Raw genomic sequence first — 8609 nt, 5'->3', positions numbered from 1 at the left:
CCCCCCCGCACCTCCCCAAACCCCACCCCCTAGCCCCAAATATAATAATTTCCTTTCTTTGAGGTTCTCTAGACAGAGGTCTGAGCTGAATGCACTAATATCCTAATAGGACGATAGTGGTCTCTGGGATAGCTGGCAGTGGTGGGAGAAGGTGATAAATAATGGTTATTTGACATTCTTTCTAGCTCCAAGATTTCTGCTCTCAGATAGCAGAAATAGCTGTTCCTGTTAAAGTGTATTTACTCTAAATTATAGGGTACAAGATGGAATTTTCCTTTTACCTCTGCAGGGTCTGCCTGTATGTTCCCCCTACATTGCCCCTTGGAGTTTCAGGGGTGAGTGGTGAGGAGGGAGTCTCTCCCTTGGTTTTCCACTTTTCACATCTTCCCTGGGTCATGTTTCCTGGTAAAAGGCATTGACTTTCTAGTTGGAGGTGGGGAAAGTCTTGCTGTGTATTAAGAACCAAGTTTGACTGTTGTTTCTATCAGCCTGGTTTCCATTTCCTGCAATCTTCACAAACAGCTAAATAGCCAAACCCAGACATTTTTCATTGCTTAGCCTCCAGCATCCCCTCCCCACATTCACTGACCACTGTGCCCACCCTGGAGACCCACTTCCAACATCCACAGCACTGAGTTTTGGACAATTTGGTCTTTCTGGAACATTTTGCTCACATCTGGCTTAGTCTAGTCCTTCTGTCGCTGAAAACGCTCTTTCTCTCCCTCTGCAATTTTCTTACAGTACTCTCCTTTCACCACCCCCCTTTCTCAATTAGTTTTTCCTCTCATAGAGTTAAGATCACAACCATTGGACAAATTGCTTTACTTTTCTGGGCCCTAGTTTCTTATCTGTAAAATGTTATTGTTGTTGTTAAGTGCCGTCGAGTCATAGATGACTCATAACTTTGGTCGTTTCTCCACATTCATAGTTTCCGGAGGCAAATTATTTCAGAAATGGATGCCACTCCTGCTTCCAGGCTTGTTTTAATCAGGAAGCTCCAGGAAACACTGTCCACCATGGGTAACCATTATTGCATTTGACAGACCAGTGTCACAGTGTTTAGCATCACTGCAACAAGTTACCTCTGTACACCAATGCACAGACCAGTGCTATACCACTTAGAAGAATATTTGACCAAAAACAATTTAAACCAGGTCTGAGGGCCACAGATTAAAATCACCCAACTTGGGCTTGGTAGCATAACCTTCTGTCCATTAGGTCAACAGAGCTCTCTCTATGTTGTCGTTGTTATTGTTGTTAAGTGCCGTTGAGTCATAGACGACTCATAGGGACCCTATGAACGAAAGACCTGAACAATTGTATAACTTTGGTCATTTCTCCATGTTCATAGAGTTTCTGGAGCCAAGCCATTTTGGAAGTGGATACCACTCCTACTTCCAAGATTGATTTAGTTGGGAAGCTCCACCAAACACTGTCAGCCATGGGTAACTATTATCACATTTGGCACACCAGTGTCAATGGTACAGATAAATGGTATCTGTAAAACAGGACTCCTAAAATCCTATTTCTGGTGCCCTGGTGGCAAGAAGTGTGCTGCAATCCCAAAGGCACACTGTTCAAGGCCACCAGCTGCTCCGTGGGAGAAGGGTGGGCAATCTCCTCCCATGCAGTTAACAGCCTCAGAAAACCCACCAGAGGATCAGCTATGGGTCTATTCCCACTCGCTGATACACAACAACCACAAGATCCTATTTCACAAAGTTATTGGAGAACAATGAAATACTCAATGTCAGGCTGGAGCTGTATGCCTGGTGAAGGCTCAAAGAGTGGCCTGTACTATTATGATGATGAGGCTATTGCTAATGTCCTGCTCACTAATGTCAGAAGATACTTGACATTGCATGTGACTTGATCATGACCAGAGTTGTTTCATGTGTGTAAACTTGGGAGTCCTTGAAAACTGGGACTCTTGCCCTTTGTTGTTGAGTCAGCCTTGAGCAACTTCTCTACACAACAGAGCAAAACCCTGTCCATTCTCAGTCTCTGCTGCGATTAAACCCATTCTTGCTGTCGCTAGGTCAATGCATCTGGTTGAAGGTCTTCCTCTGCTTTGCTCACACACTTTTCCAAAAGTAATCCCCTTCTCCAGGTATTGGTCCCCACCCCCCACCATGACAATATGTCCAAGAAGGTGAGCCTGCACCTCCTTGCTTCTGAGGAACACTCTGGCTGCACTACGTCTAAGACTGTTCAACCTGAGGAACAACAGATCTGAAGCCTGCCCTATCTGAGCCGTCCTTACCATCTCTGATATCCTTGAACCAATTGTTACAGTCACTGTGTCAGTTCATCTTGCTGGATTCTTTCTCTCCTTCTCTGACCATCCACCTTTCTCAGCATGGTGGCTCTTTCCAAGGACTGGCCCACCCTGACAACATGCTCAGGTATGTGGGATGGAGTTTCACCATCCTTGCCTCTAAAGACCACCCTGGTTGCACTTCATCATCCAAAGCAAACCTATTTGTTCTTTTATTCTTATTTACTGTCCCAACTTTCAGATACATGTTGTTGTTTTGTGCTTTTGAGTTGCCTGTGACATATAGCAACCCTATGTACAATAACTCTGAAGCCCACCCTGTTCTGAGCCAATCTCACTGACTCCGACCCACTTAACTCCCATTGCTCCAGTCACTGTATCAATCCATCTCATCTGGGGTCTTCTTCTCCTGCACTGTTCCTCCACCCTTCCAAGCATGATGTCCTTCTTCAAGGATTGGTCTCTCCTGGTCACATACCTAAAGTGTGTAAAACAGAGCTTCAAAATCCTAGCCTCCAAAGAGAAACTTGGTTTCACTTTCTCCAGGACAGACCTATTTGTTTTCTTGGCAGTCTCTGGTATGCTCAAGATTCTTCTCCAACACCACAACTCAGAGGCATCAATTCTTTTTCTGTCATCCTTAGTCATTATCCAGCTCTCTGATGCATAGCAAGTAATTGCAAAGACTGTGGACTGGATCAGGCGGACCTTAGTCTCTAGACTGACATCATTGCTCTTCAGTACTTTGGAGAGGTCTCTGACAGTAGACTTTCCCAAAGCAATTTGTCTTTTAATTTCCTGGTCGCTGGTATCAAGAGTGTTGATTGTAAAGCCAAGCAAACTAAAGCTGTTAACAACCTCAGTCTCTTCACCATCTAGCATGATGCTGCCAGTCAGTGAGAATCTTTGTTTTCTTGATGTTGAGCTTCAATCCTTATTGAAGGCTGTAGGCTTTGACCCTCTCCAGCAAGTGCTTCATGTCCTGGTCAGTTTTAACAAGCAGGGTTGTGTCATCTGCATAATGCAGATTGTTGATGATTCTACCTCCAATCCTGATGCCACATTTCTCCTCATAGAGCCCAGCCTCCCGAATAATCTGTTCCACATATAGATTAAGAAGACATAGGAAGTAATATAAAAGACTATGGCTTGGATCAGGAACATCTTAGTCTTTAAACTGACATCCTTGCTCTTTGGAGAGGTTCTTGACAGTAGATTTTCCCAATGCAACATGTCTTTTGATTTCTTGACTACTGTTAACCTTGATGTTAATTGTGTATCCAAATAAAATGAAATAATTGACAACTTCAGGCTTTTCTCCACTTAGAATGATGTTGCCTCTTGGTTCAGTATTAAGAATTTTTGTTTTCTTGATGGTGCGATGAAATCCACAGTGAAGGTTGCTGTCCTTGATCTTCTGCTGCAAGTGTTTCAGGTCCTTTTTACTTTCAGTAAGTAAGGTTGTGTAATCCACGTATCACAGGCTAGTGATGAGTTTTTCTCCAATCTCAATGTAACAATCTCCATATTGTCTAACTTCTCGAATGATTTGTTCAGCATCTAGATTGAATAGGTGTGAATAAAGGATATAGCCCTGACACATACCCTTCCTCACAGATTTTTAAGCTGTACAATGTTCCCTTGTTTGGATAATAGCTTTCGGTAGTCCAAGGTACATTTAATACCTTCACTAACACTACAAAGGCATCCATTCTTCTTCAATCTTCCTTATGTATTGTCCAACTTTCACAAGCATATGAAGCTACTGAAAAATGCCAGGGCTTAAATTAGGTGCACCTTAAGTCTCTGAAGTGACTTCTAAGACATCATTTGATTCTTTGATGGCTGTTACCATGGGTGTTGGTTGTCAAACCAAGTAAAATCCTTGGCAATTTAAATAGTTTCTCCATTTGTCATGACAGTTTATTGGTCCAGCTGTGAAGAGATTTTCATTTTATGTTTTGATTGTAATCCATACTGAAGGCTGTAGGCTTTGAACTTCTGCAATAAGTTCTTTCCCAATTTCTCACAGCCCTAAGGCCTTGTTTAATACTGTGAATCATGAAATCTTGAAATGTTATTGATAATAGATTCCTTTCTTGTTATGGAGGAGTCGCCAACATCTCATGGCTCTCTTGGAATGAGTTATTTTCTCCTGAGGGTTTATAATGAGGGAGCTGAAAGGCCTAGAGGCCTGACTCTTGTGACCACACGGCTGGGGTGCTGAATGGACCACAAAGGGCATTGACGCTGCTGGCTTCTGGGAAGATCCATTACACACAGGCTCTGCAGAATCTGCCCAGGTTTTTCGTCCCAAGGAAGGATCTCTCATGAGCACAAATTCTAAGGTTACTTTGTTTTTACTGGATGGCTTCCCTCTGGAAGGGTAACTAAATGGCAACCACTCCCTAGGCTGGGGAGAAGAGACAATTCCAGGCCTGTCCATGACCAAGGCAGCCTCCGTGACTACACTACCCAAACCCTGAACAGCAGGGGCAGCCTCTGTCTCAGATTAGGAGGGAGACAAGGCTAGCAAGGCAGGGGCTGGGAGGTCAGGCGATGGGTGTCTGTTAGCAGGAACAACTGCTTAAACCTGCATTTATAATCTAAAACTGTAGCCTATATGTGTTCTACTTAGAGGTTTAGAAACTCTCAACGGGGGTGTGCGGGTGTGTACCCATGCATGTATGCATGTCTCTGTGAGTTTCTGTATAATGTACACCAGGAACTTTACATACATTAAGCGTTCTGGTGGCATAGTTGGTAAGCGCTCTAAAGGCCAATAGTTCTAACTCACTAGCCAGACTAAGGGAGAAAGATGTGGCCATCTGCTTCCATTAGATTATGTTCCTGGAAAACCTTACGGGGCAATTCAACTCTGTCCAACAGTATCACTGTAAGAGTGGACTCAGCAGCAATGCTCTTGGGTCCAGTTATTCAAGCTCCAAGGCCTTTTGTGTTAAGTACTAATTACATCCATTTAACAGATAGGTAAGCTGGGGTTTGGAGGTAAAATAACTTGCCCAAATATCGTACAGTCAGCAATGGATACAGCCAGGACTGAACCCAGGTGCCAGCCCCAGAGCCCTCGTCCTAATGGCTGCGTCCTCTGTCTCTTCATTGCCAGGATGGCCTCAGTCTCTACCCCTCCCCTCCCTTCCCCTTACTCTTCCCTTCTAGGCTGGGACTTCTCTGTCAGTGGGAATAGCGTCTCACCTGACACTGCACCCAATAGAGCTCGGCGTGCTGTTGTTGGTGTTGTTGTGTACCATCAAGTCAGAACTGACTCATAGCTGACCCTCCAATGACTTTTCAGAGGCAGTAAATGTGGGAAGAGATTGCCCATCTTTCTTTCTCAAAGCACATGGCCTTTTGGTGAGCGGCACAATGAACCACCAGAGTTCCCATAGGAAATGGCAAAGCTAAATGAATAGTAAGAGGGCGGAACACCTCCAGATGCCCCAGCTCTCTCTCTGGTGCTACTCAAGGTCTAGGTTAGTCTGGAGTAGGAGCATGTGTGGGCTGGCTAGTCGACCTTGACCCAGTGGTCTTGGGATTGATCTGGAGGTCCCAGATCTCCAAAGGGCTCCCTCAAAATTATCTATACCTTTTGGAAGTGATTCAAAGCCACGGTCATCCCTTGGAAGCTCAACTACTGTCTCAAGAGGCTTCGGTCTAGTGCAGCTCAGTCCATGCTGTAGGAATAATACAGCAAGGAAGCCATGGGGGCTCTAAGTTACCCCCAGCCAGCCGGGAAGGCAGGTTTGTGAGAAGTGACCAGAACTGGCAAGCCCTTTCTATTTTAAGTATGATTTATCCTTAGAGAAACCTAAAATATCGTTCAGCAAAATGAAAAGAAACAGATTGGGTCAAATTATCCCAAATCCGTTATCCCTTTCCTATCCTATGAACTCACCTGTGCTTTTTAAAGACCCACCTTTTCCCATTAAAGAAACAAGAAATGCCTCCCTCATCACTGAAGGGCTCTGTGGTTCACATCCACGGTTCACAGGGGCTCTATGAATTGGAGTTAACTTGACAGCACCTAACAACAACCATCCAAGGCAAACTAGGGCAGCACAGTCCACGGGGAGAGGGGGTGTTCCTAACCCAAAGGTGCTGTGTGTCCAGCAGTTCAAATCTACCAGCAGCTCTGTAGGGAACATGATGGGAATCTCTTCTCGTGCCATTTACAGCCTCTGACAACCCACTAGAGGTCAGCTATGAGTCACTGCCAACTCAACGCCAATGAGTTGGTTGAACTGAAATGTCCCAAAAAAGATGTTCAAGAGAAATTAGATATGAGTCCCACAAACAAAAATTAGATATGAGTCCCACAAACAAAACACACAAAAGGGACACACCTGTGATGTATTTATCCACACAATAATGTTGGAAGACTGTACAAGAAATGGAATATTGACTATCTCTGGAGAGTAGACTGAGAAGTGAAGAATAAGAGCTTTCATTTTTTACTAAGTTTTTTTGTCACTGGCTGAATTTTTTTTTTTTATCACAAGTGTATTGTTTTTACTAAAAGAAAAGCAACTAGTTTAAGCAAGCTATTTTTGGATAGCAATGAGAAAAGTTAACTCTAAACAATCCTCCTCCCAGGGTGAGGCAAGAGGAGGGCGCAGTGGGATGGGATGAGGTGACTCGAAGGCACCCATTTCCTTTCTCCATGTGGTTCTTGGCTCCCTCCTTGCAGCCCCCTGGCCAAACCAAACAACCTTCCGGCTCTATCCCATGAGACACAGACTATATGGAGCATGAGAATGTTCTGAGTCTTGGTCTTGAAACTGACTAACGTTAGGACTTCCTGGACAATCACTGACCGTTGCCACCACCGCTGATGCTTTGGAAGGAGGCCATGTACCCAGCAGCACCCACTACAGAGCTGACCATGCTTGAGGGCGCTGGAGTGTTGGGGCCTATCAACCTTCTCTCTCCTTAAAAAATCTCCCATGTTCCCCATTGCTTGTTGTGTGGAGTCCAAAAGTACCACAGCTGAAGGCTGTCTCTGGTTCGGCCTCCCTCTACCTTTCAACTTTTTTCAACTTCTCACTGTATACCAGCACTTGGAGAAGAGCTGGAGAAGAGTGCTGAATATCCCATGGACTACCAAAAGAACAAACAAACATGGCTTTTAAAAAGTGCAGCCGGAGTGCTCCTTGGAGGCAAGGATGATAAAGCTTTGTTTTACATACACTGGGCATTTTGCTAGGAGAGGCTATTCCTCGGAAAGGTGAAGGGTCAGTGAAAGAAAGGAAGACCCTCAACCAGCTAGACTGACAGATTTCCTGCTGCAATGAATGGGCTCTAGTGTGCCCGAAATTGTAAGGATGGCACAGGAGGGATCAGATCTGTTGTTCACAGGATCGCTATGTCATACGAGACTCGATGCCATCTAACAACACGTGGGTTCAAAGCCTGACATTGCTTCTGAGCAGCATGATCCTGGCCATGCCACTTCACTGTCCTGTCCCCCCATTTCCTCATCTGGAAAATAAGGTGGACAATAAGCGTGCCTACCCCATAGGGCTGCTGGGGATTGGATGAATGACTCTGATCCTAGAAGGGGGCCTGGCATGTGGTGGCTGCCGCTTGCTGATGTCTCCCCCCTTCCCGCTCGATGCTTCTGGCCCTCGGTCTACCCATCTTTTACTGCCTCTATCAGGCAGCACCTCCACTACGAGGCCTTCCTTCATCCCCTGAGATACCAGTGGTTCTTGGAGATTCAGAATCACCTGGGTCATTTGGCAAAATGCTCTTTCCCACAGGAAACTGCAAGTCCTAGAGATTCTGCTGAAGTCTGGGGTGTGGCCCAGGAAGCTGCACCCAGAAATCAACCTGAGCTGTTCAGCTGCACCTGGGGCAGCAGACCTCACCTGGGCCTCCCCTCGCAGCCTATCTACGTATTTGCTGTGCTGTTCACAGTTGAGTAGCCGGGAACCAATCTTCCTCTGCGTCTCCCAGGGGACAGCCCTGGCTTGACTCCTCTTTTTGAGCTTTTCTGACATGCCCTGGGCATGTTGCTGTGAGATGCCTGCCTGCCCTTGAGTCAACTAGGACCTACAGAGCCCCGTGAACCTTGCCGTATCCTGTGCCATCCTCACCACCTCTGAAATGTTCGAGTCCATTCTTAGTCACTGTGTCAACCCCTCTTGTAGAGGTCTAGGCTCCTAATGAATTCCCATGGACAACTAGAAGGAAACCCTTACGGCCTTGTCTCTCTTCTTCTCTCACTACTGGGAGATCCCACAGGCTCCCTGGCTCCTCAGAGGGGCATTTTTGACTCTGTAAGGAGAGCTGTTCTCTTGGGTTTTCTCCT

This window comes from Elephantulus edwardii, unplaced genomic scaffold (genome assembly GCF_000299155.1).
Source record: "Elephantulus edwardii isolate Elephantulus edwardi_28Jun2011 unplaced genomic scaffold, EleEdw1.0 scaffold00006, whole genome shotgun sequence".
NCBI classification, from domain to species: domain Eukaryota; kingdom Metazoa; phylum Chordata; class Mammalia; order Macroscelidea; family Macroscelididae; genus Elephantulus; species Elephantulus edwardii.
This window is presented reverse-complemented; position numbering follows the sequence as displayed.